The sequence below is a fragment of the Sus scrofa genome, chromosome 5 (genome assembly GCF_054392235.1).
Source record: "Sus scrofa isolate SSC_HxYL_T2T_F1_AM1 chromosome 5, Sscrofa_HxYL_maternal_Yorkshire_Landrace_v2.0, whole genome shotgun sequence".
Classification (NCBI taxonomy): Eukaryota; Metazoa; Chordata; class Mammalia; order Artiodactyla; family Suidae; genus Sus; species Sus scrofa.
The window spans coordinates 104,492,453-104,517,489 of NC_139387.1; the positions used below are offsets into that span (position 1 = coordinate 104,492,453).

At 36.7% G+C, this 25,037-nt stretch overlaps 1 long non-coding RNA gene across 3 annotated transcripts in view; it reads right to left on the reverse strand.

Moving 5' to 3' along the window:
- The window catches only part of LOC146403598 (uncharacterized), a 686,469-nt gene that overhangs the window by 16,291 nt on the left and 645,141 nt on the right, over positions 1–25,037 (reverse strand). For 2 of the 3 annotated variants that reach the window (XR_014845505.1, XR_014845508.1), the window contains 4 exons: positions 14,303–14,428; positions 10,739–10,800; positions 10,276–10,376; positions 3,384–3,467 (listed from right to left, as the gene is read on the reverse strand). This is a non-coding gene — a long non-coding RNA (uncharacterized LOC146403598). Of the gene's footprint in view, positions 1–3,383; positions 3,468–10,275; positions 10,377–10,738; positions 10,801–11,367; positions 14,091–14,302; positions 14,429–25,037 lie in introns of those variants that run through there. The other variant, XR_014845506.1, reaches the window with a different exon arrangement.

Consider the following 25,037-nt stretch of genomic DNA (forward strand, 5'->3'; position numbering starts at 1 on the left):
AATAAAAGTCAATAAAATAAGGGGACATCCAGAATACTTTTCTAAATAAAAGAAAATATAATTTTATCTCAAGCACAGTCTAAATTTCTCCAAAAAAAAATACAGATTAATACAGAAACAATGTAAAGATTAATGTACTTTTACAAGGAAAAGTACTCAGAGATGTAATTTATTTTGATCTCCTGCCTTTTCCATGTCTTCTTTGGCTTGAAATTTTGCTTTTACTGAGCCTAAAAATCCTCACCTTACTAAGTGAGGCTTAATTGCCTCTTGCAGTTCAGATTAATTACCTATTTAATACCTAAGAAGATGAACCCCTGCTGCTAAGTTTTATGATTTCTTCCTCCACCATAACATCATACCCTCCTCTAAGGGCGCGGATAATTAAGCTTTTAACAAACTGCCTTATTATAACGTCTTTCAACTAATGCCTTATTCTTCCCTCCCTTTAAATTAAAGTTTATTCTCATGAGATTTTTTCCTAGGTGTGTATGTACTGGCACGAAAGAGGTCAGGTATCTTTCCTTTTGAGGTAAAACATCTTTAGTCTGCTATGGTCTAAGCAATAGCTTTTTGTTCTTTATTGATGCTAACCAGCTAAAATGGAATTTCCTCTGAGCATAAACATATGTGGTCCAACCTAGGTCTACAATCAAATTTCAAGTGCCACCTACCTAACACACATCTGTCTGTGTCTTCCCATTTTGGCTTCTCATAAATTTATTCAACAGCCAACAAAGAGCCAACATACCTTGAGCATTTCTAGCATAAATACCAGGCAATATGCTAAGGCTTAAGTATCCAAAGATGTTTGCTACATGGCTTCTGACCTTGAGCAGTTTATGGAAGTTAGCAAAATAGATTAATAAAAGTTGAGTCTGCACACAATCCCTAAATAACTGATGGAATATAACTTCCCAATTATAAATGTACATAACCCATCCTGCTCTTTGGCCTGTGACCCCCCCACCTCAGGGATTTGGTATCCATTGCTTAAGATGAGGTCATTATTGCAGAAAAGCAGGAAAAGGCAATTAAATTTTAGAAGTGTGGATTTTAGGAGAGGAAGGAAAGAATGCAAGGCAGGAGACAGAAATTTGGAAAAATGCATGATGAAGAAAAACCATTTTACAGCTAAGATAGAAGGAAGGCAGGTGAAAATGATGGCTCTGATACTTAGGAGAGGTGGGTTAAGATGTGAATTTGAATATGAGGACTGCAATGACTGTAGCAGAAAAGGTCAGCTTCCAGAGGCTACCCAGCCTCCACAGGACCCTCTGCAGGAGGTGGCATCAGTTGGACAGGCGATCGTGACCTATTACTTAGCCTCAATTTTAAGTTAATATAACTCATCATTACTAACATCAGTTGCTTTCTCAAGTTTAAATGAGAAGAATATTTAATTTAGGGTAATGACCTAAATTAATGACCTTGAAGATATACAACAGATCCTCAATATTTGGAATTTAAATGTTCATAGTTTTATACATAGAATCTATGATGCGTATGAATTTGGAAATTTTTTTCAAGCCCAATTTTTATGCATTTATTTACTTTTTAATCTTTTTTCCTTTTCTAGGGCCGATCCCGCGTGGCATATGGAGATTCGCAGGCTAGGGGGTCTAATAGGAGCTGTAGCCACTGGCCTACGCCAGAACCACAGCAACGCAGGATCCGAGCTGCGTCTGCAACCTACACCACAGCTCACAGCAACGCTGGATCCTTAACCCACTGAGCAAGGGCAGGGACCGAACCCGCAACCTCATGGTTCCTAGTCGGATTCGTTAACCACTGCGCCACGATGGGAACTCCAAGCCCAATTTTTAAAGATTCAAGTATAGTTGACTCACAACGTTATACTAGTTTCAGGTGTACAACATAGTGACTTTATATTTTTATGGATTATATTGCATATAAGGTTATTATGAAATAGCAGCTATATTTCCTGTGCTAAATATTATATCTTTGTATCTTGTTTTATACCTATTAGTTTGTACCTCTTAAGTCCCTATTTTGTCTCTCCTCCAGCCCCTCCCTGCTGGTTACTGCTAGATTTGTCTCTATATCTGGCTGTTACTGCTTAGTTACATCATTCATTTGTTCTATTATTTATATTCCACATATAAAAGACTAAAATTAGCCTAACATTTTCTCACACCATACATAAAATAAACTCAAAATGGGTTAAAGACCTAAATGTAAGACCTGAAAACCGTGAAACTCACAGAAGAAAACAGAGGCAGTACACTCTTTGACACAGGTCTTATGTTATATATGCATACATATATATGCATATATACACATATATGTACATACCTATACATAGTGGATCTGTCTCCTCAGGCAAGGAAGACAAAGGCCACAATGAAGGGGACATATTTGAACTTAAAAGCTTTTTTTTTTAATTGAAGTATTGTTAACCAACAAAATTGTGTTATTTTTAGGTATATAGTATAGTGACTCAGTACTTTTTGCAGATTAGACTCCATTACAGATATTGGCTGTAATTCCCTGCACCATACAGTAAATCATTGTCTTACCTATATTATGAATCGTAGTTTCTGTCTGCTAATCCCAGAACCCTGATTCGGCCCTCCCCCACCCTCTTCCCTTTGGCAATCACAGGTTTGTTCCTATGTCTGTGAGTCTGTTTCTGTTTTGTATATGCATTCATTTATATTATTTATTTATTTTATTTTACTTTACTATTTTATTATTTTATTTTTTGCTTTCTAAGGCCACACCTGTGGCATATGTAAATTCGCAGGCTAAGGGTCAAATTGGAGCTACAGCTGTGGCCATAGCCATAGCAATGCAGAGTCTAAGCTGTGTCTGCAACCTACACCACAGCTCATGGCAACACTGGATTTCCGACCCACTGAGTGAGGCCAGGGAACAAACTCACATCCTCATGGATACTAGTTGGACTGATTTCCATTGTGCCACAATGGGAACTCCCATTTACACTATTTTTTAAATTCCACATATAAGTGATATTATGTAGTATTTTCTTTCTCTGTTTGACTTATTTCACTAAGCATAATATCTGCTAGGTCCATCTCTATAATGAAATAGTGATATTCCATTCTTTTTTATGACCAAGTAATATTCCATCACATATATGTATTTATAAGATACATAGTAAATATGATAGTATTCCACTGTGTGTGTGTATACACATATATAAAAGCAAGTCTTTAATTAGATCCCATTTGTTGATTTTTTTGCTTTTATTTATATTGTTATAAGAAATTGATCCAAGAAAATATTGCTATGATTTAATGTCAAAGAGTATTTTGCCTGTATTCTCTTGTAGGAGCTTTATGGTTTCATGCTTTTTGCATAGCAGAGAAAGCCATCAATAAAAGGAAAAGGCAACTTACTGAATGGGAGAAGATGTTCGCAAAAGATACGTCTGATAAGGTGTTAATATTCAAAATATATAAAGAACTCATACAACTCAATACCTAAAAAAAAAAAAAAACCTAATTACAAAATGGGCAGAGGACATGAATGAGCATTTCTCCAAAGAAAGCACACACATGGGAAACAGGCACTTGAAAAGATGCTTAACATCACTAACCATGAGGGAAATGCAAGTCAAGATCACAGCAAGATCCTACTTCACACCTGTCAGAGTGTCCACGCCCACTTTTCAGTCGTATTTCACTGCTGGGTGTGCAGGCCAGAGTGAAGAATATGACAGACATTGTGGGCTGAGAGATGGGCCAAATTGTTTTTTGTTGTGAATGGCTGGGGAAAGCCATAGTGCCAGATACCAGCTGGGGGTCAGCAGAGAGGTCAGCTATATTCTAGGGAGTATGATGGCCTTGAAGGCATTACATTGAGAGGAGGAGGAAAGAGAGAGAGAGAGGAAATGATTTAGATCAGTATTTTTCTTTGCAGTAGGGCAATCTAGCTTCTGCATATCAACTCAGTTTTGCTAATAACAACAGTGATCATATTCTAAGTGCTTTGATTCTTATACAGGTTCCTCTCCAGAACAACCCTGTATGTTTGGGAATATTGAAATATTTGTTTTATAGATGAAGACATTTAGTTAGAGATTACGTGACATTGCCAAGATGGAGTGAGAGTTGCAGCAGACTCACTTTGGAGTCTGTGCTGTTAACTATCACTCAATTAATTTTTTTAATTGTATCTGACTGCACTTCTTAAGGCAAAGATAATGCTACTTATCAGTGGAGGTATTTCTGCATATATTTTTCATATTTCAAAAGTCCACTGGATGTTACTGTTTCTGAACTAGAAGTCTTTCTCAATTTCAGTACCTCCAGGAGCCCACTCTGAAACAAAGGATTTCACTGCGCTCCTGGTAGGGCATGGGACCATAAGACAGTGCAAGGATGGCAGCCAATAAATCATATGTAACTGCACCTTAATCATAGCACAGGAGCTCTAGAAAGAGTGTAAAACTTGTGTCTCAAAATTACTCCTCTGAGGGGAGGGGGCTAGGATATTTACCAACTCCTGTCCAGTCATTTTTAGGAGATGACTGCTATTGGGGTGGAGATGTTTGTTCTCTGGTTCTTCATGTTTGCTTTTTTTTTTTTGGTTATTGGTCCTGCAACTGCGGAGATTTATTTGGCTATTTATTGTTTGTTTTTTTTTTTAATTTTCCCACTGTACAGCAAGGGGGTCAGGTTATCCTTACATGTATACATTACAATTACAGTTTTTTCCCCCACCCTTCATGTTTGCTTTGAGGTCAAGTCACAGGAGGGTTCTGGAGTCCTTAGACGTGGTGAGGGCCAGCAGGGGTTATGGGCACTGACCCATGTGCAGTGAAAAATCTGCATATAACTTTTGACTCCCCCCAGATTTATCTAGTAATAGCCAGCTGTCGACCAGAAGCCTTACTGATAACAAAGTTGATGAGCGTATATTTTGTATGCTATATGTCTTATTCTTATGAAAATGTAAGTTATAGAAAAGAAAATGTAATTAAAAAAGAAGGAAGAGAAAACAAAAAGAAGTGGTGAGGTCCAGGGAATGTGGGTGGAGCATCTACAGAATTTGCTACGATGTCTTTATTGGTGGCATAAAGCACCTTAGCCATTTAGAAAACAGCAGGAACTAGTTATTTGCTGCTTTTGGAACTAGATTGCTCCGTTGACAAGAGAGATAATTATAATAATACCAGCTGACATATACTGAACTCTTACAGTGTGCCTAGTTCCTTTCTGAAAACATTACGGGTATTAATGCATTTAAACCTCCTTACAATACTAGGGAATAGCTACTATTATTACCCCAGTTTTACAAAGAATGGTCTAAATTTACAGAACTAATGCACAGTGAAGCAGAGTTGGGAATCCAGCAGCCAGGTTTCAGAGCCTTGCTTTCAACCACACAGCGATTTCGCCATTTGTTCTTTCCTTCCAAGGTCATTTACCAGATTTCCCTACTGTACTTTGTGATACAAAGGAAGATACAAAGATTTGATAAAATATATCCCTTTGTCTTTCCAGCAGCTTCCCAGGGGGCTTGAAACTCTGTAGTAACCAGACAATTGTCTGGAACATTGCTTTTCTGAAATAGCCTCAGTTGTAGAATAATGCAGACTCCTTGACTTTGAAGGTAATACGCGATTACTCAGTCTTTTATTCTACTGATTGGTTTCAGCACCAAAAATGGAATGTTTTTGTCAGAAATAAAAAAAAGACAGAATGAGTCAAATGTGACTATTTCCATCTTGAGCTGTTGAATAATGCTAGCTAAGGAAAGGCTGAAATGTCCCACCATGTATCATCTTCTCAAGGTAATAAACTTAGGCCTGCTAAAATAGCTGATGCTTACTTAAACTCACATTGACTCTCACATCTTTTCATTTTTATTTTTAAAGGAATAATCAACTTGCATTTTCTTTTTCTCTGAACCTACCTTCTTCATATCAATAAGCTAATATAGATTCCTTCATGTGTTTCCCATTTTCACCAAACTCATAAATATGGTGTGTGTATATATATAGATATACACATATATACATAAATATATATATGATTAATGTATACATACATGTATATATGACAGTTATTTTCCATGTACTTGGTGTAAAATAATGTACTCAATTATCCTTTTGTCAATAGATATTAAAATTATTTTAATTCATGTTTGTGTAACATTGTGGGGGTTTTGTTGTTCTATTTACTCTTGAACATGCTCCATTGAATATTTGAATAAATATTATACAAGGTGAAAGCCTTTTTTGTCACCACATATCATACCGGTGGGCCCCTTATGTTCGCTGTCAGTCTTGCCCTAGGCTCCAGGACATTTTCTACAATATCGCACGGGAGCACTTCAGAAAACTTCTAAACCAGAGTCCAGTGAGAGGAGAAGGCACAGATCCTCAGTCCTCATTCTCTCCCAGAGACTCCTGCCAGGGTCAGAGCAACGTGCTAATACACACACAGACCATCCAAGAGAGGGATCCAATTCACTGTTGCAAGCTTGTCAGTAAAAGAACAGACGTTCTAGTTTTCGCCAGGCAGAGCTGATGTTCATTGTGTTATGTTTGCACTTGTTTGGGAAAGCCAGCTGCTCTGCACCTGGAAAATTTGAAGCCATCTGAAGTTTCTTTTGCCAGTAGCTGAAAGCAGTTACTAGTCCTGTGGGAAGCAGGGCTTGGGTGCAGGGTTGCCTTAACATTAATCGGAGTGAGAACAAAATCATCTTTGTAAAGTTCTGTTTATTGCCCCACAGTTAGCTTTCCTCCAAACACCCCTTCTGGCCATAGGTATTAGTATTCTTTTAATGTTTCACCTGTCAGATGGGTCCAAAGACGTTCTGTTACCTTTTTGCTATATAAAAACCACCCCAAATAAAATACCGATGTCTGCTGACTAATATCCAGCAGGAGTTGATAAAATTTGTTCTCTTCTGTCTCATCCAGCTCCAGTTGGGCTTGCTCGAAGGCTGCACACTGGAATCATCCAAAGCCTTGCTCACTCACAATCTGGCAAGTTGACGGTGATTGTTGGCTGAGATTTCAGCCGGGGCAGTGGCCAGAATACATAGTATGGCTTTTCCAAGGGCTCTTTGGCTTCCTCATAGTATGGTGGCTCAGCTCCAAGGGCAACCGTTCCAGGGGAGAAACCTCAGCACGCTGGGAGAGTCATTTCTCATCACTTCTACCTCATTATGGTCATTAGAAATCAGTCGCTTAGGCCAGTTCACACTCCTGGGGAACTGGACTCCCCCTTTGCTTGAGAGGAATGTCAAAGAATTTTCAGGAAACCATCCCAAGAGAAAACAATCCATTGTTTCATTAACTTTCATGTTTCTCACTACCTGTTTTCAGCATCATTTTGTTTGTGTATTAGTTTTCTATTGCAACATAACAAATTACCACAAGTTTTGCAGCTGAAAACAATATGCATCTCATAGATTCTGTAGATCAGAAGCTCAGGCCTGGCTTAGAAGGGTTGTCTGCTTAGAATCTCATAAGGCTGAAATCAAGGTGTTGGCTAGGCTGTCATCTCATCTGGAGACCTGACTAAGGAAGGGTCTGTGTTCAAGCATTCTCTGCTTGTTGGTGGAATTCATTTCCTCCTGGCAGCTTTTTTTTTTTTTTTTTCCAAAACCAGCAATAGAAAGAGTCAGTCTCTACTGCTTCAGGGTTAGGTCAGAGCTAGCCAGGACAATCTTTTTTTAATTAACACAGAATTAACTATTTAAGAACCTTAATTCCAAATGAAAAAAAAAATCCCTTTACCTTTGCCATATGCTATTGGTTAGAGAAAAGTCACATTTCTACTTATACTCAAGGGAATGGATGCCAGGGAATGAAAAAGATGGTCTTAGAATTTTGATTGCCACAGTTGGCTTTATTGATTTAATCTTTGTATAATGTTTCTTCACGCCTATTTTTTTTTCCTGTTTGGTTATTTATCCCTGTCTGGCCAGTTTGTAAAAGCTTCTTGTATACCATAGACATTTTCTTCTGTCTTTATTATGCATCAGATATATATGTTTATAAATCTATTATTTATACATTGACATTGTTTATAGATTTTTAATCTATAAAAATATTTTAAATTTTCATCTTTTTCTTGAACTACCCGCATGAAAAACTATTCATCTAGAACTGTGCTGTCTAATTTTTATAATAACCAGTCACATGTCATTCAAATTTAAATTTATCTAATTAAAACTGAAAATTTCACTACTCAGTTCCACTGACCACATGTCAGGTGTCATATGTAGATACTTTTTTAGACAGCAGAGATATAGAATATTTCTATGATCATATAAAGGTCAATTGAATAATGCTAATCAATTGTTTTTAATAAAGAACTCTTTTGGACATTTTTTTCTATTTCTTTTATTTTCTATTTATTAATATCACATTTTAACTAAATTAATTTTACATTTTAACTCCATTAATTTCCTCCTCTGATTTTTCTGGTTTATTTTATATTTACTTCTCAAATGTTTTGAGGCTACAATGTTTCTTCCTTCTTTTCTTTTCTTTTTTTGGCACCTGTGGCACATGGAACTTTCCTGGTTAAGGGATCAAACCCAAGCTGCAGCTGTAACCTATGCCACAGCTGCAGCAACACCAGAACCTTAACCACTGTGCTATAGCAGGAACTCCCCTTCTTTTCTTCATTCAATTATGTATTATCAAAGTCATTAAGACTACACGTTTGCTTTTGAGTTCAGTTTCTCTGAGTTTAAAAGTTTTAAAATACAACTTTCGGATATAAGCATTACACAGGTATAAATGTCATCATTTCTAAATAGTCATGCATTGTCATGCGCCACAAGCCACCATGTCAAATCCCCTGTCCCATTATGACAAGTATACTCATGTTGCCTGCACTTGGACTCTACTATTCGGAGATTAATCATCCTCATTGCTACTTGACAGCATCTGTAACAGCATCTTCTCCCATGATTCTCGTCGGAAAAAGAAGAGTCATGACGGAACATTTTTTATCAGTGCTACTGCCCACTGACATTCCATTCCTTTTTATCTTTAAATGACAAGTTACAGTGCTCTGGAGGAAAGACAGCTGTGTAGTTTATCACCTTTCATAACAGACCCATTCTATCATGCTCACTGCAGGCAGGACCACTTTTCTCCACAGTCTGCCATGGCAGTTCGAGCATCTTCTTTACTTTGTGTGGTCAACCTATTTCCAAGTGTTTAAGAGACGTCCCAGAAACATATCAGAATTGGCTCCTGGGGCCTAAAGTCAAGGTCTAAATTTTGTGTCGTGAAGAAGTTTCCACATTGACAAACTCTTTCTCTTTTACCTTCTATATTCTATCTGCCTCGCTCAGGACCCACTCCCAGTTATATTCTCCTAGTCCATGCTGCTACAGGCCGAGAATACATGGCAGCTCCTTTTCATGTAACTTTTTCTCTCTTAGCAGGCTTTCGTATGTCTCCAGTCAGTTATCTTGTGATTTGATTTGTTAAGCAGGAGGGGTTGTGGGCGACTGTCTTAAGGAAGACAAACACTGCCTGGGAAAGCACCTGTTTCACCTGAGGATTCCACGTCATCCTAAAGCAACAGGCTGTATTTTATTCTTTAGTAAGAGCTATGTGCTACTTTTCTAGGCCTAGAACTTTTAGGGGGATCTGGGCTCTTAAGGTTTTCTAGTTCATTTACCTTATTCCCATCCCAAGTCTAAGGACCCCCTTCCCTTCATAACCAGAACCTAAGTTTCATGAAAAAGATTCTCCAACCGTCTACATTTTTCTGTTCTTTAAATAAACTTCTAGGCCAATTCCTCAGCATGACCAGTCCTTCCATTACAGAAAATGATTATTTTATAATAGACTTATTTTGTTTTCAGCCACAACTATGGCATATGGAAGTTCAAGGGACAGGGACTGAATCTGTGCCACGGCAGTGACCCGAGCCACAACAGAGACAATACTGGCTCCTGGACCTGCGGCACTACTAGGAAACTCCAGAAAGTGATTGTTTTATGAAGTATCACTAAGGAAGCCTCTGATCCTCAAATTTTTATTTAAATTATTGACATTGATATTTGGTCATCCCAAGTTGAAGAAGACAAACATTTTTTTTTCTCTTCAACATATCAATGTTGCATACCAACAGCTAACTTCTCTTTGAGTATCATTACTCTAATAGCAGTACTTCTCCAGAGATATTTTATCAGATATCAAGTGTCAATGCAACCCCCTTCCAAGTGTAGATTAGCCATATTTGCTGGTGGTGTGCGCCTTGACAATAGCAGTTACACAATAGATGTATGACTCAATTTTCTACCTACCGTCTGAGAAGGGGGCTTCACTCCAGCTGGTTACCATAATTTCGACTCCATAATCCCACTCTAGAGTCAGCTTCCTAGAGGCCACTTCTTACATCACTTCCCTAGAAGTAAAGATCGAGCCAAAGATTCAGATGTGTACCATATATTGAAGAAATGCCTTTCGGGAAAATCCTGTAAGGCAATGAAGGAAGCTGAGTTGAGGCAGGGAAAAATCTGCTCGAGGATACAAACTAGTTTTGCTGTGGAAGGCAGCAGGAATGGGGGATATTCTTGAAAAAGGGAATTAACCCACAGAACTGTACCACCTTGAGGCCAAGGGACAGAATTTTGTGTATTTTTATTGGTCAGTAAATGGGGAAGGGGTGGTATAACGGCCCAGATGTTTCCAGGCAAGTTGGTGCCTCAGCCAAGGGCAATTCTTCTAAGAAGGTCACGGTTGTAAGCCATCAATTTCAGTACTCACAGCAGTTAAGGGTGATACACTCGTCAAGAGGACCCCCGTGAAGCACCAAGAACTTCTCATACCTGCAGTATAATTAAGATGCACCAGTGTCAGCAAACTACGAGAGGGGAATAATTCAGACACAGAGCTTTCATAAAGAGAAGTTGCCAGTTTATTGCCAGTTTGAACATTTAATTTCATACCTTAGGCCCTATTACTTATACTGATGATTTCTGACTTTACCATTTACTGACAATTTGCTCTATACTACGAATTTACTTACGTACACACAGACAACCAAAAAAACGTAAGAAAAATGTTGCTATCATGAACTTGATAAGAAAGAAGTTGCCAGCATTTCAAGAAACCATGAAAACATTCGAATAGAAGTTTTATAATAATTACTATATGTGCCAGGGGATATAGACATCAATATGATATCAAAATTTTTATAAAAACATCTCAAGTTCCAAGGTGGGAAAAACTTGAAATATTTTTGCTGTGTCTTTTTAATTAGTAAAATTGTAAAGTAGTTCTTCTTTTTGAAGAATCAGTTTGAGGTCTTTAGTCTATTATCACAAACTATATAAAGGGAACAGTGAGACTGGATATTTTGTTCTGATCAAGCTATGGCTTTGGAAAAGAATGGCTTTTTTTTTTTTTTTTTTTTTTGCAGTTTTAGTCTAAACAAAGAATGATCACATCACCATTACACAGTGTCACTTTCCCTTTTACAGCAGTTAGTGTTGATTTTTTCAGCTTAGCTCACTCAGCAGTGGCTAGCCACAGATATTAAGCGCTAGAAAGTAACTCTATTTAAATCTTCCTTGGCTGAGAGAGAAGCCAACGAGGCCTCAGTTAGAAATTTATTTTTGATCAAAAGCAAGTCTCATAACAAATAAAGTGACCAATACCACACATGGAGAGGATCAGTATCCGATAACATGAACTAAAAACTCACTTCCCCCACCTCAGCTATACCCAATTTAAAGATCTACTTAAATATTATGCCAGATTAGACCCATTCTGCATAGAAATGCATTTATGGAAAAATGAAAAAAACCCATCTTACAGTCAGAAATTTCCTACCATTTGCAAAAGAAGAGTCTAAAATTGGCACACAATGCCAGAGGGATCTTTGCTCCATGCTCTTCAAAAGCTTTTTGTTGTTGACAGAATAGGGAATTACAGTGATATTTTTAGGAAAGTATTTTCCAAGACTGTTTCCCACACCAATGTTTCATGAATTTCTACAGTTGTTTTTGTTTAATAAACTGTGCTGAAGGTCATTTAGGTTCAGGAAATGCTGGCTTACACAAAATTAAATAGATTATGTTTACAACAGAACCTCTAGGAGAATTAATATCCTTACAGGAACTAAGCACCTCTAACTGAACAAGAATTGTTTAAGCTATTGGACTTTGAAACCCATTTTTCTTGGGCACATTCTAAGAAACATTTTTGAGAGAAGCTGCTTTAAGGTAAATTCTACAATGATGTCTTATTTTTACTTTTTTAAATTAGTGTATAGTTGATTTAGAGTGTTGTGTCAATCTTTGCTGTACAGTGTAGTGACCCATAGACATTCTTTTTCTCATATTATCTTCTATCCTGTTCCACTGCAGGAGACTGGATACAGTTCCCTGTGCTATACAGTAGGACCTCATCCATTCGAAATGTAATAGTTTGCATCTAACAATCCCAAACTCCCCGTCCATCCCACTTCCTCCCCCCCCCTCCCAGCCACTACAAAATCTGCTCGCCATGTCTGTGATCTGTTTCTGTGTAGGAGGGAGGTTCATTTGTGCCATATTTTAGATTCCACATACATGTGATATAATATGGTATTTGTCCTTCTTTTTCTGACTTTGAGAATCTCTAGTTCATCCACATTGCTGTAAATGGCATTATTTTGTGGTACGTATATACAATGTACTACTACTCGGCCACAAAAACATACACATACATGTACTTATTAAATGTTACCGTAATTGAATATAACTGTACCACATAGAATGTGAATTAGGGTCTGATCAGGAGATAGAACGACCCAGTGATCTCAACAGGGAATATTTAATATAAACAGGCTTTAACCACAGTGTGAATTAGATTAGTAATAGACAGTCTGGTAAAATGTAGAAAGAACCCTAAAGAATATGAAAATAGCAGCTGAGACAGGACACCCATGGAACAGCCCCCACCCTCCACCCTGCCAGCACAGAAAGCTACAACTTTGTTGCAGACGCCAGGGCCATTTCTCACTGAATGGCAGAGATGCCACTGTGATGAGGTGCTGGTAGACCTTGCTGGAACTCTTCCTTCTAGAACTTGCTGGAAACCTATTCTTCAGGATGTGACAGAAAGCTGTTCACAGAAAGGTGTCTCATGGAAACATTTTGCATGACTTTTCTTCGGGGATTCTGGGGGAAGCTGCTTTCATCTGATGCTGCTTCCAGCTGCTACTGCTGGATATTAGACACGGCAGGAATTGGGTGATAGAGAAATTGCTCATGCACTATAGGAGCCTTGATGCTGGAGAAGCTGTGTGTGTTCCAAGAGCCAGTGTTCCACACTGGAGAAGCTGAGAAGCCAAGGTAATGCAAGAGCCTTCCAGGTGAGCACACTTGAACCAGGAGGAAAAGCCCTAACTCCTGCAAAGCTATTGACAAAATTTACTTCCAACTGGCAAAAGAAAGTATATTTGAAATGCCAGATCTATTTTTGCAGATCAGGCAAGGAGGGGTAGATTTCAAGGGGCAAGATATTAAGTTGGTAACTGGCACAAAACATTAAGAAATTTAGAAGAAAATAAATTCTTATGTTCTTTTGTTATTCTGTGTTTACTTTGAGAGTATTCTACATACATTAGAACTTTTTCCAGGAGCTTCTGTTGTGGCTCAGCGAGTGAAGAACCCATCAAAGTGTCTGTGAAGATGGGGGTTTGATCCCTGGCCTCACTCAGTGGGTTAAGGTTCAGGTGTTGCAGCAAGCTGTGGTGTAGGTCGCAAATACAGCCTGGGAACTTTCATGTGCCACACGTTGTGGCCTTAAAAAGAAAAAGAGAAAAAAAAAAAAAAGAACTTGTTCCAAAAATTTGTTTTCCTGTAAATAACAGGAACAATCAAAAGTAATTAAGAACATTTGGGGAGTTCCCGTTGTGGCTCAGTGGCAACAAAAACCCAGCTGATATCCATGAGGATGCAGGTTTGCTCCCTGGCCTTGCTCAGTGGGTTAAGGATCTGACATTGAGTGAGCTGTGGTGTAGGTCCCACACACGGCTCGGATCCATGTTTCTCTGGTTGTGGTGTGGGCCAGCAACTGCAGTTCTGATCGGACCCCTAGCCTGAGACATCCTTATGTGGCACGTGCAGCCCTAAAATGCAAAAAAAATAAAATAAAAAAAGATTTTTTCAGAAAGTCTTGCAATGCTGCTTGCGTTTCAAGGTAAATCTGATATGAGTACGTGGTGCTACTAATTGCAAACTACTCGACTTAGCTGCAAGCAACAGGATCAATGACTAGTAGTCACATAAACAAATAAATGGTGACTCTTCCGACATGGGGGAAAAAAAAAACAAAACAAACCTCTTGAGATAAGCAGCTTCAGTCATTCGTTTGGTGGGCCATCCATCTCAAAGCTGCCATGTCTGTAATTGCTTTGGCCTTTTTCTCCTGCACACCACATGGCTTTTCCATCTTCAGGAATTAAATCTGCAACCAAGGTATATTTGAAGAAATATTATATGAGAGCAGCTAGGCCTGACCCCTTTAAAAGCAAAGGGAAACTAGAAGCCCTTAGTAGACTGATTAGCTGTAACTATGTCACGTAGCTACTCCTTGCCAGGATTCTGGCTGGGGGAGCAGGTTTAAACTATGTGCGTCTCCACAGTGGAGCATTCAAGGGGAATGGGTTTTGAGACTTCTGTTTGCTAAGCCAGTGAATTGTATATTCATGACAGTTTCTTGAGGATGCTAAAATAATGCAGCAATTTAAAATAATTTAAACTTAAAAGAGAATACAGTAAAACAAAGGGGTGCTTGGAAAGCAGAGGAATAGCTGCCCTCAAAGATGACTATGAAACTCATGTATATGCTAGATTACATGACAAAAGGAATAAAGGTTGCCGACGGAATTAATTGCTAACCTTCTGACTTTAAGAGAGACTATCCTGGATTATCCTGGCTGACCCACTATAATCAAAAGGGTCCTTATCAGTGGGAGAGGGAGGTAGCAGAGGAGAACGAGACAGCGATATATCTAAGGAAGAGTGTTGCTAGAGATGCAAGCTTGCTGCTTTGAAGATGGAGGAAGGGGACTCCAGCCAGGAAATGTGGTCAGTGTCTAGAAGCTGGAAAATGCAAGGAAATGGATTCTCCCCTAGAGACTACAGAACGGAGTGTGATTATGTCGACACCTTGATTTTAACCGAATGAAACCTGTACTGGACTTCCTACCTACCGAGCTATAAGATAATAAGTTTCCGTAACTTTGAAATCACCAAGTATGTGACAATTTGTTATAGAAGCAATAGAACACTAGGGAGAAACATAATGTGTCTACAACTTTGATAGACTGTATTTTTTCATCCTTTCAACTTCACATTCAATTTTTCTTTGTGATACTTTCCAGAAATAATCAGTTATATTTTGGATGGATTCAAAGTTGAGATGTACGTAACTGAAATTCTAGAAAGTTATTGTCCATCCATAAATATTTTAGTTTCTATTGGAGAATCAATGTGACTGTAAGGGAATATCATTGGATAAATAAGACATAAAAATCATTTTTAGACTTGACCCAAAAGTATCTGAATATGTATTATCCTCTTTGATTTTTTCCATTTTAACAATCTATTCTTAGTGTGTAGACTGATACATCCAAAATGTTTAAAGGAGGAAGTTTAATATCAATGGTAATATTTTATATGTTTTTCCCAGCTGTGATTAAAAAAAAAAATCACAGAACAGCTCTGGGACAGATGTACTAACCATCATTTTTGTTTCTTATATTGAGTAGAATGGAAAGTAAATTTATAATAAAATCTTTTAAATATTTTATTTCCAAATAGGAACATTTCGTAACTAAAAAAAAAAAAGGAGCATTTTATCACTAGAGAGTAGATTTAACTCCTCTTTCACATTTTTTCTTTTCATAGAATTAGTTTATTCTTAATACAATGTGGCAAATTCTTGGGCTTTGGTTACATTCTGACATGACTTAAATACCTTGCTCTACCTTTTAGTTTTAGGTGGATTTTACTAAGTTCCATGCCTCTCTAAATGACACTTATTGTAAAATGAATATGATATTAGAAAATACACAAGTTTCAGGAGTTATTGCAAAGTAGGCACTTAATCGATTTAGTGATTATTCTTATTAAAATACAATACTATATTTATTTTAAAAAGTAAAACAAACATATATATCCTTTAGATGGTTTAATGGAAACACACTCTGTAACAAAATATTTCTTTCTAACAAGATGTGTCAAATATAGCAGCAGTTTAAGTGAGGAAATGCACACAATTTACATTTGTTCATTCTTATTTGATAAATAAAAAAAAAATTGTTCTAGGTTAGATATAGGCCTCATAGGATTTCCAGAGCACCAAACGTTTGGTGTGTGATGTACAATTCAGAGTATATAACTGATAAGTGAATTTAAAGGAAAGTTTTTGTTTTTCTAACTAACAAAGGAAAGACAAAAAAACTAAGGTTAAGATGGTACTAGTGATATAAATTGAGAATACATATGTGCTCTGGTTTATGCACACACGCACACCCTCTTCCAAAAAATAAATCAATCTAATTCACTTTTCTGACCCTGCATCATCACCAGCTTTGAATTTCTATAATCTCATCAAAAGAACCGGACTAAGAGAACAAGTTCAATGTCTTTGATTGAGGTGAATATAAGACCAATCAATATGAATATAAGACTTTAGGAAAGAACACGTCACTATTATTACTATTAACTATACTTATAATACAAGCACCTGACATTTTTGTGTGATTACAGCATACGGAACTCGTTACTACGTGCTGTATATGTTTTATTAACTCATTTAACATCCCCAGTGCCGTTTCATTGGTACCGTTAATATGGGCAAAGGAAGCATGAGAGGGATAGATAGTTCCTACAGGTGACAACCTACAGTTAGAAAGTGGAGGAAGTCAGATAAAACAGTGAATGAAAGTATATATTTTGTATTTATTATTTAATTACATGATAGTTGGACTGGGGGCAAAGGGAGGAAACTACTAAGTATACATTACTTAAACTTTTGAGTTCAGACATTTTATCTGACCCCTTATGTAACTGATGATATGTGAGCAGGAATTTGTTCTAAAGCATTTTCCAAATCCATAAGTAAATGCCTAGCAATAGTTCTGTTACAAATTAAATGCTGCTGAGAAGCTTGATACATGTTTATAAAATAAATACATTGATATTTTAAAATCATTTTATGTAAGCTTATGAAAATCAGTTGTAATTATATATACATTATATATATAAACATATATATGCTGCTAATTACCATAGGACTTTTTATTTTATTAAAGAATTAGTTTTCAATGATGATTGTTTAAAGCTTGTATTCTCAAATTTCATTTTGCTTTCAAATTGTGCTTAATTTTCTGTGGACAAATAAATGTTTCGGTGATGCTATGAATAAAGACATACTTTGTTCCAGGGATAAAGTACTGAAAATATTTTATAAAACCGATTGAGGAAAACACAGTACTCTCTTACTCTGCTGAGGCTGGTATTGTAATTATTTAAAATGAATCTTCAGTGGAATGAAAACAAGAATATAAAATGAGAAAAAAATTATTTCCTGACATGGAACTACCAAATTAAAGACATGGATTTCTGCTCCCTGTACATTGAACCTTATATCCTGATGTGTCAGGCTGATATTGAGTGATTTTTCATATGGAGCTATCCTCTAAGGGAAACTTCCATAATTAAAGAAAAAAGGTTTTACTGAGTAATACCCATTCAAAAAAAAGTAAAGTATCCATATCCTTCTAATTTTAACCTTATTTTATGTCCAGGGCTTGAATTGAATATGTGCTATTTCAAACTGAATGCTCTTTGCCTTTGACTTAATGTCTTAAAATTTGTGCTCACATTTGGCAAAAATGATGTGTTGCTGTTTATAATCAATATCCCTGTTATTAGTATCTCAGTTCATTTATGAAGGGGAAAAAAAAATCTCAAACTCATAACCTAATGTTAATTCTTCTCTACGGAACTTTTCTTTGCCTTTTGCTTTACTCTTGTTAAAAACTTATCTAAATTCAAAATGTAACAGGTGGACGGACTTTCCTCCTTACAAATCTTGCATATATGTTTAGGTCTAAAAAACAGGCTCACCCAAAACTTATTTAAGTATTTAAGAGAAAACACTGTGCTTGACTTAGTATTTAATATTTTATGCAAGCCCTGAAAACTGTTAACTGTTACACGTTAACTTAGAGGTTTTTGCCCAGTGGAAATTATAAACTCAAATGTTACTGTTTTGTGGACTGACAGGACATAAACCAATTTTGTATCTATCAGACAATTCATTTCAGCATTCTGTTGACTGACTGACTATAGAAAGGCTTGGTTCTCGAATTCTTCTTTTAATTAGTCTTATCATCTTACTGGCTACCTCCTGAATTATAACATTGAGTATAATCTTTGATATACAGTCATGTTAGACTTGAAAGTCACACTTGAATTTTTCATAAAGTGTGTTTTAACATCTTTTAATTTATTAGTTTTTTCATCTTTTTTTCCAAAGTTGAACCATTGAATGATTTTTGTTTTAGCTCTTGAGGTGGTAAGAATTCTGTTGTTTTGTTTTGTTTTTGGTAAAATTGTCTTTATGAGGAGTGACTATAAAGTCAAAATCTGTATAAAAGGGAACATATCAGGACTAGAGATATCAGAACCATTTTGTTAGTCATTCAGTTTTTAGTTTATTTTAGATCATTTTATTTTTATTGTCGTGAAATACACATAACACTCAGTACACTTAGTACAGTTCAGTGGAATTAAACACATTCACATTGTTATACAACTATCACCATTATCCATTTCCCAATAGAATTAGAGATCATTTTACACCCAAACTAGTATCATACAGCTTAACTATCTCTCCCATTTAATATAATTGGATTTTAATGTGTTTGGGCTATTACCAATAATTAAACCAATTCAAATGTAACAAAAAGTCTTGTCAAAGAATAAATTTCTAGTTTATTTACAAAACATAAATGCAAAAATGCAAAAAATACCCTTGAAAATTCAATTTGAAATCACTAAAAATATACAATATTTAACTTTCTCAAGGTGGAAAACATACAAATCTCCTTTAGAAGCACGTATTATCTTGGAATTCTAAAGTTACCTCCCTCTGATTGGTCATTAGCAGTATTCTTTTCTTCTATCATTTCCAATTACGTCTCTATCATTCTTAGGCTTGTACTGTTGCATTTTCATTGAGGTTTCCTGTACAGCTGATGCCCCGGCTGCTGAAGTCCTTTCCTAACTTTTGACCTTTACATTTGCCACTCCATCATCTTACTATCCTCAGACATATTCTCCTCCGCAGTGTGTGTATACATTTCACTTCTACTTCCATTGACAACTTATTAGGCTACAAGGAAAAGATATATTCACATATTGCAGAGGCTTGGGTAACAAAAGTTATTTTATCACTTCTTCTTGTATCCCCTATCGTAGCCCTTCAGGAGGTGAGTGAATGGCACCGTTGTCTGGGGAAAGTAAGTATAACCCTATATTTTCCTTAAAAGTTGGCAAATATTACGTGGAACCCCCCAAGAGAAGTAGAATTCTGGTGGTTCAGAATTTTGTTTTAAACTTCTGTAGAAGTCGAGCTCATTTACAGTGTTGTGATCATTTCTGCTGTACCACAAAGAGATTCAGTTGTGCAGGTACACACACCCATTCTTTCAGATTTTTTTCCCACATTGATGACCACAGAATACTGGGTAGAGTTCTCTGTGCTATATACAGGAGGTCCCAGCTGGCCAGTCATTACACATACCACAGTGTGCACACGCCAATCCCAAACACTCAGTCCATCTCTCCCCCTCCAACCTGTCCCTTTTGATACCAGAAGTTTGTTTTCAGTCTGTGAGTCTATTTCTGCTCCACAAATAAGTTCATTTGTATCCTTCATTTGGATTCCACATATAAGGAATACCATATGATGTTTATCTTTCATTGCCTAACTGCACATAGTACGATAATTTCTACATCTATCCATGTTGCTGCAAATGGCATTTCTTCATTCTTTTTAAGGTGAGTAATATTCCACTGTATAGATGTATATCTTTTTCTTAATTATAGAGTCAATTTACAATGTTTCTTCAATTTCTGCTCTACAGCAAAGTGATCCAATCACGCACAGTTCCCTGTGCTGTATAGTAGGGTCCCACTGCCCATGCATTCCAAACATAACAGTTTGCATCCCCAAACCCTGAACTGCCCATCCATCCCCCTTCCTCCCACTCCCCTCTAGGAACCATAATCTGCTCTCCTCAGCTGTGATCTGTTTCTCTTTTGTAGAGAGGATCATCTGTGCCATATTTTAGATTCCATATATAAGTGATATCATATGGTATTCATCTTTTTTTTTTCCAGCTTACTTCACTTAGTATGAGAATCTCTACTTCCATCCATGTTGCTGCAAATAGCATTAGTTTATATTTTTACGGTGGAGTAGCATTCCATTGTACATATGTACCACATCTTCTTAATCCACTCATCTGTCAATGGACATTTAGCTTGTTTCCATATCTTGGCTATTGTGAATAGTGCTGCAATGAACACAGGGGTGCATGCATCTTTTTCAGTGAAAGTTTTGTCCAGATATATGCCCAGGAGCTGGATTACTGGATCATATTGTAGGTCTATAATTAGTTTTCTGAGGTACCTCCATACGGTTTTCCATAATGGTTGTACCAATTTACATTTCCACCAACAGTGGAGGAGGGTTCCCTTTTCTTTACACCCTCTCCAGCATTTGTTATATGTTGACTTGTCAATGACAGCCATTCTGACTGGTGTAAGCTTGGTACCTCATTGTAGTTTTGATTTTTGTTTCTCTAATAATAAGTGATGCTGAACATTTTTTCATGTGCCTGTTGACCTCTGTATGTCTTCTCTGGAGGATTATCTATTTAGGTCTTCTGCCCATTATTTAATTTTTTTTTTTTTTAGTTATATGAGTTGTTTGTATATTTTGGATATTAAGCCCTTGTCTGCTGCATCATTTGTAAAGATTTTCTCCCATTCTATGAGTTGTCTTTTTGTTATTTAATAGTTTTCCTTTGCTGTGCAAAAGCTTTTGAGTTTAATTAGGTCCCGCTGGTTTAATTTCTGTCTTTACTGTCATTATTCTAGGAGGTAGATCAAACAAGATGTTGCTGTGATTTATGCCAAAGAGCGTTCTGCCTGTTTTCCTCTAGGAGTTTTATAGTATCTGGCCTATATATTTCAGTCTTCAATCCTGGAGTTTATTTTTGTGTATGGTGTTAGATAGTGTTCTATTTTCACACATCTTCTTTATTCATTCCTCTGTTGGTGGACATTTAGGCTGCTTCCATGTCTTGGCTATTGTAAATAGTGATGCTATGAATATTGGGGAGCATGTATCTTTTTGGATTTTGCTTTTCTCCAGATAGATGCTCAGGAATGGGATTTCTGGATCATATGGTAATTCTGTTTTTAGTTTTCTAAGGAAACTCCATACTGTTTTCATAGTGGTTGTACCAATTTATATTAACATCAACAGTGTAAGAGGGCTCCCTTTTCTCTGCACCACCTCCAACATTTATTGTTTGTAGGCTTTTTAATGAAGGCCAATCTGGCTGGTGTAAGGTAACATTTCATTTTAGTTTTGATTTGCATCTCTGTAACATTTAGCAATGTTGAACATTTTTTCATGTGCCTACAGGCCATCTACATGTCTTCTGTGAAGAAATATTTATTTCAATCTTCTACCCATTTTTTTTATTGGGTTGTTTGCTTTTTTGATATTGAGTTATCTGAGTCATTTATATATTTTGGAGATTAATTCCTTATCAGTTGCTTCATTTGCAAATATTTTCTCTCATTTTGTTGGCTGTCTTTTCATTTTGTTTATGGTTTCTTTTGCCGTGCAGAACTTCTAAGTTTAATTAGGTCTCATTTGTTTATTTTTGTTTTATTTTTATTACTCTAGGTGGTGGGCTCTGAGAAGATATTGCTGCGATTTATGTCAGAGAGTGTTCTGCCTAGGTTTTCCTCGAAGAATTTTTTAGTATCTGGTCTTATATTTAGTTCTTTAATACATTTTGAGTTTATTTTTGGATGGTGTTAGAGATTGTTCTAATTATATTCTTTTGCATAAAGCTGTCCAGTTTTCCCAGCACCACATATTAGAGAGACTGTTTTTTTCCCCATTGTATATTCTTTCCTTCTTTGTCAGAGACTAGTTGACCATAGGTGCATGGGTTTAATTCTGGGCTTTCTATCCTGTTCCACTGATCTTTATTTCTGTTTTTGTGCCAGTAGCATGCTATTTTGAAGACTGTAGCTTTATGGAATAGTCTGAAGTTGGGGAGCCTGATTTCTCCAGCTCCATTTTTCTTTATCAGGATTGCTTTGGCTATTAAGGGGTCTTTTGTGTTTCCCTACAAATTTCAAAATTTTTTGTTCTAGTTCTATGAAAAATGCCATTGGTAATTTAATAGGTATTGCACTGAATATGCAGATTGCCTTGGGTAGTATAATCAATTCATTGTGGAGGGGGCAGATCAAAGGAGAATCATTCCAAACTGGTAGCCTCCCTTTTGGGTCTAGAAGTCAGAACTAAATCCTTTTCTGACTATAAGTCCTTAGATACTTATAGATAGGAGGGAAATTCAAGAGGGAAGTATTGGGTTTTCTTCTAATAAAGCACATGAGAGCCAAAACAATTACCTGAAACTAAACTGCACCCTGAGATTCACAGAGAAGCACATTCCAAGAACTGAGTCTCATGCTCTGAAGTTGGTTCAAAAGGTGCATTTCTAGTAATTGCTCTTGCATAGTCATCTAAGATATTAAGTAAATAACACTCCCTTTTATACATGAATTCCAGTATTTTAAAGCCATACCCAGTTTTTATATCTATATTTATCTTGCTATCTACATTTCATCAAAAGTCTTCTAGAATTTCCATGTTTCCTAAATTTATTTTGTGTATCATGGGGTCTGATATGGCAGAGCAAACAGAAAAAAGAACTAGAAAAAAAGCATAAAGTTAAAATGGATAGACAGTGAGTATAAAGGCAGTGAGTCCTGATATCTCAGTGATCTTCTCCCAACCTAGAATCTATTATTTTTGTTTCAATTTTTAGTTTCCTCACATTTTAGTACCATTTTTTCTATTCTAGATATTTTTCGTTTTTCTTCTTTTTTCTCCACTGCTCATGATGGTTCAGAGCAGTCCATAGTTTAAATATAATAGCACAAAATAAAAACCATAACTATAAAATAATCCAGTTCATTTGAAAATAGCACTCAAAGCAGAAGGTACAGGGGGAGGGTGGCACGCTCTCTTCTCCCTTCTAGAGATGCTAGCCTTGCCTTTATTTGTGTAATCTAAAGGTAAAGCACCTACAAGGAAATTATAGACTGGTGAGGTGGTATGAATGGAATTTCAAATGCTTTGGGAATTATTTTTTGGGCACTGAGGTCTTATCTGTAATCACAGAATCAGATCATTTTTCAGTAGGGAAAGAAGAGGTGACGTAGAAACTGTTGCCAATGACAGGCTGCATGGTTTTGCAAAACTATTTTATTGTAAAGCTGAGATTCCTTATCTTAAGAAATGAAGAAAATAAAGCAAATTTGATGGATTTGGGGGATCAGATAAGATACTCACCCGCCCACGGGAATTATCCTCTATAAATATGCTTGCCTGAACCAGGTTTCCCTTAAGAATTTCCCTAGGCATTCCCACTCTCTTGTCTTACTACGCTATCCTCCTCTCAGAACAGGAAAACAGTGTTTAACTTCAGTTTGGTAAGGAAAATGCATAAGGAATAAGTGTGTTACCTGATTGCAAAGGGTATAATCATTGGGAACAAAGGGAATAGGACAATTTTATAGACAAATGGACATTAGACAGTTCAAGGATTCTGGCTTGCTGAGGAGAGTGGCTCTAAATTTTGATGGTATTTTATTACATTCCAACCATCCTGACCCTAAAGAGCCAAAACAAGGAGCTCAAAAGGGAAACAAAAATTAAGATTTGTCTATAGAGGGGGTAAAAGCAAACAAACAAACAAACAAACACCTCAAGTTGGAACTTGCAGTTGGTGTTTCTGGAGCCTGAACTAATAGAAAAATTAATCTTAAATACCCCATTTGGAATGAACACTTGGTAGGTCACTTTGCCCATACTGTGTCTATTTTTCTGTAGATGACAGTCCATGTCTATAGAAGATTCCCTGGCTGTATGCAAGGCATGGAGCTTAAATAAGTACCAGGAATGCAAGCATAGCTGAAATGAATAATATAGGAAAAAGAGAGAATTTTTTTTTTCTATTCACACCTTTATGGCCAGAGGGAGGCAAAATATTGATTTGTTGTAATATACTTTGTATTTCAGCACCTCTAAGGAAACGTTTAATTCCAGGTCTAGAAGAGTGGCAGTAGATTGGTTGCCTTTAACTTAATTCCTTCTAGACTAAACCCTTGGAGAGACTCATCTTGAATGAAGGCCAAAAACTAATCAATCATTCATTCAGTGAATATTAACTGAGGAACAACCATGTGCCAGGCATTGTTCTAAGCATTAATCATTAAAACAAGACAAGAGGAAAACGAGAAAAAACATATAGAGTTACCTCTTGGTAGTCTTTGTAATAACTGGAATCAGAGAAATTAGGAAAGCAGCTTTGAAAGACTGGGATACTATCACGGGGAACATATTTGGGAAAAGAAAACCACGAATGCCAATTAAATATATATATATATATATATATTTTTTTTTTTTTTTGAAATCCAAAGTGGCATAGTGTATCAGAGTACCCAGGGAACATTAGGGTCTTGAGAAAATATACTGTGAAAATGTGTGGAATTAGAACTCCAAGACAAAGGAATGGGGACACAAAGAAAATCAGGGAAGACGATGACAGCTTTAAGTCCAAGATTCAGCCAAATGTAATGTACGATGGGAGACTATCTCCTGAGAAGGATCATCCAACTGAGAATCTGAAATCGCGCAAGATGTTGGAATAGTTGATGCATTTGGAAATCCCAAAACTCAT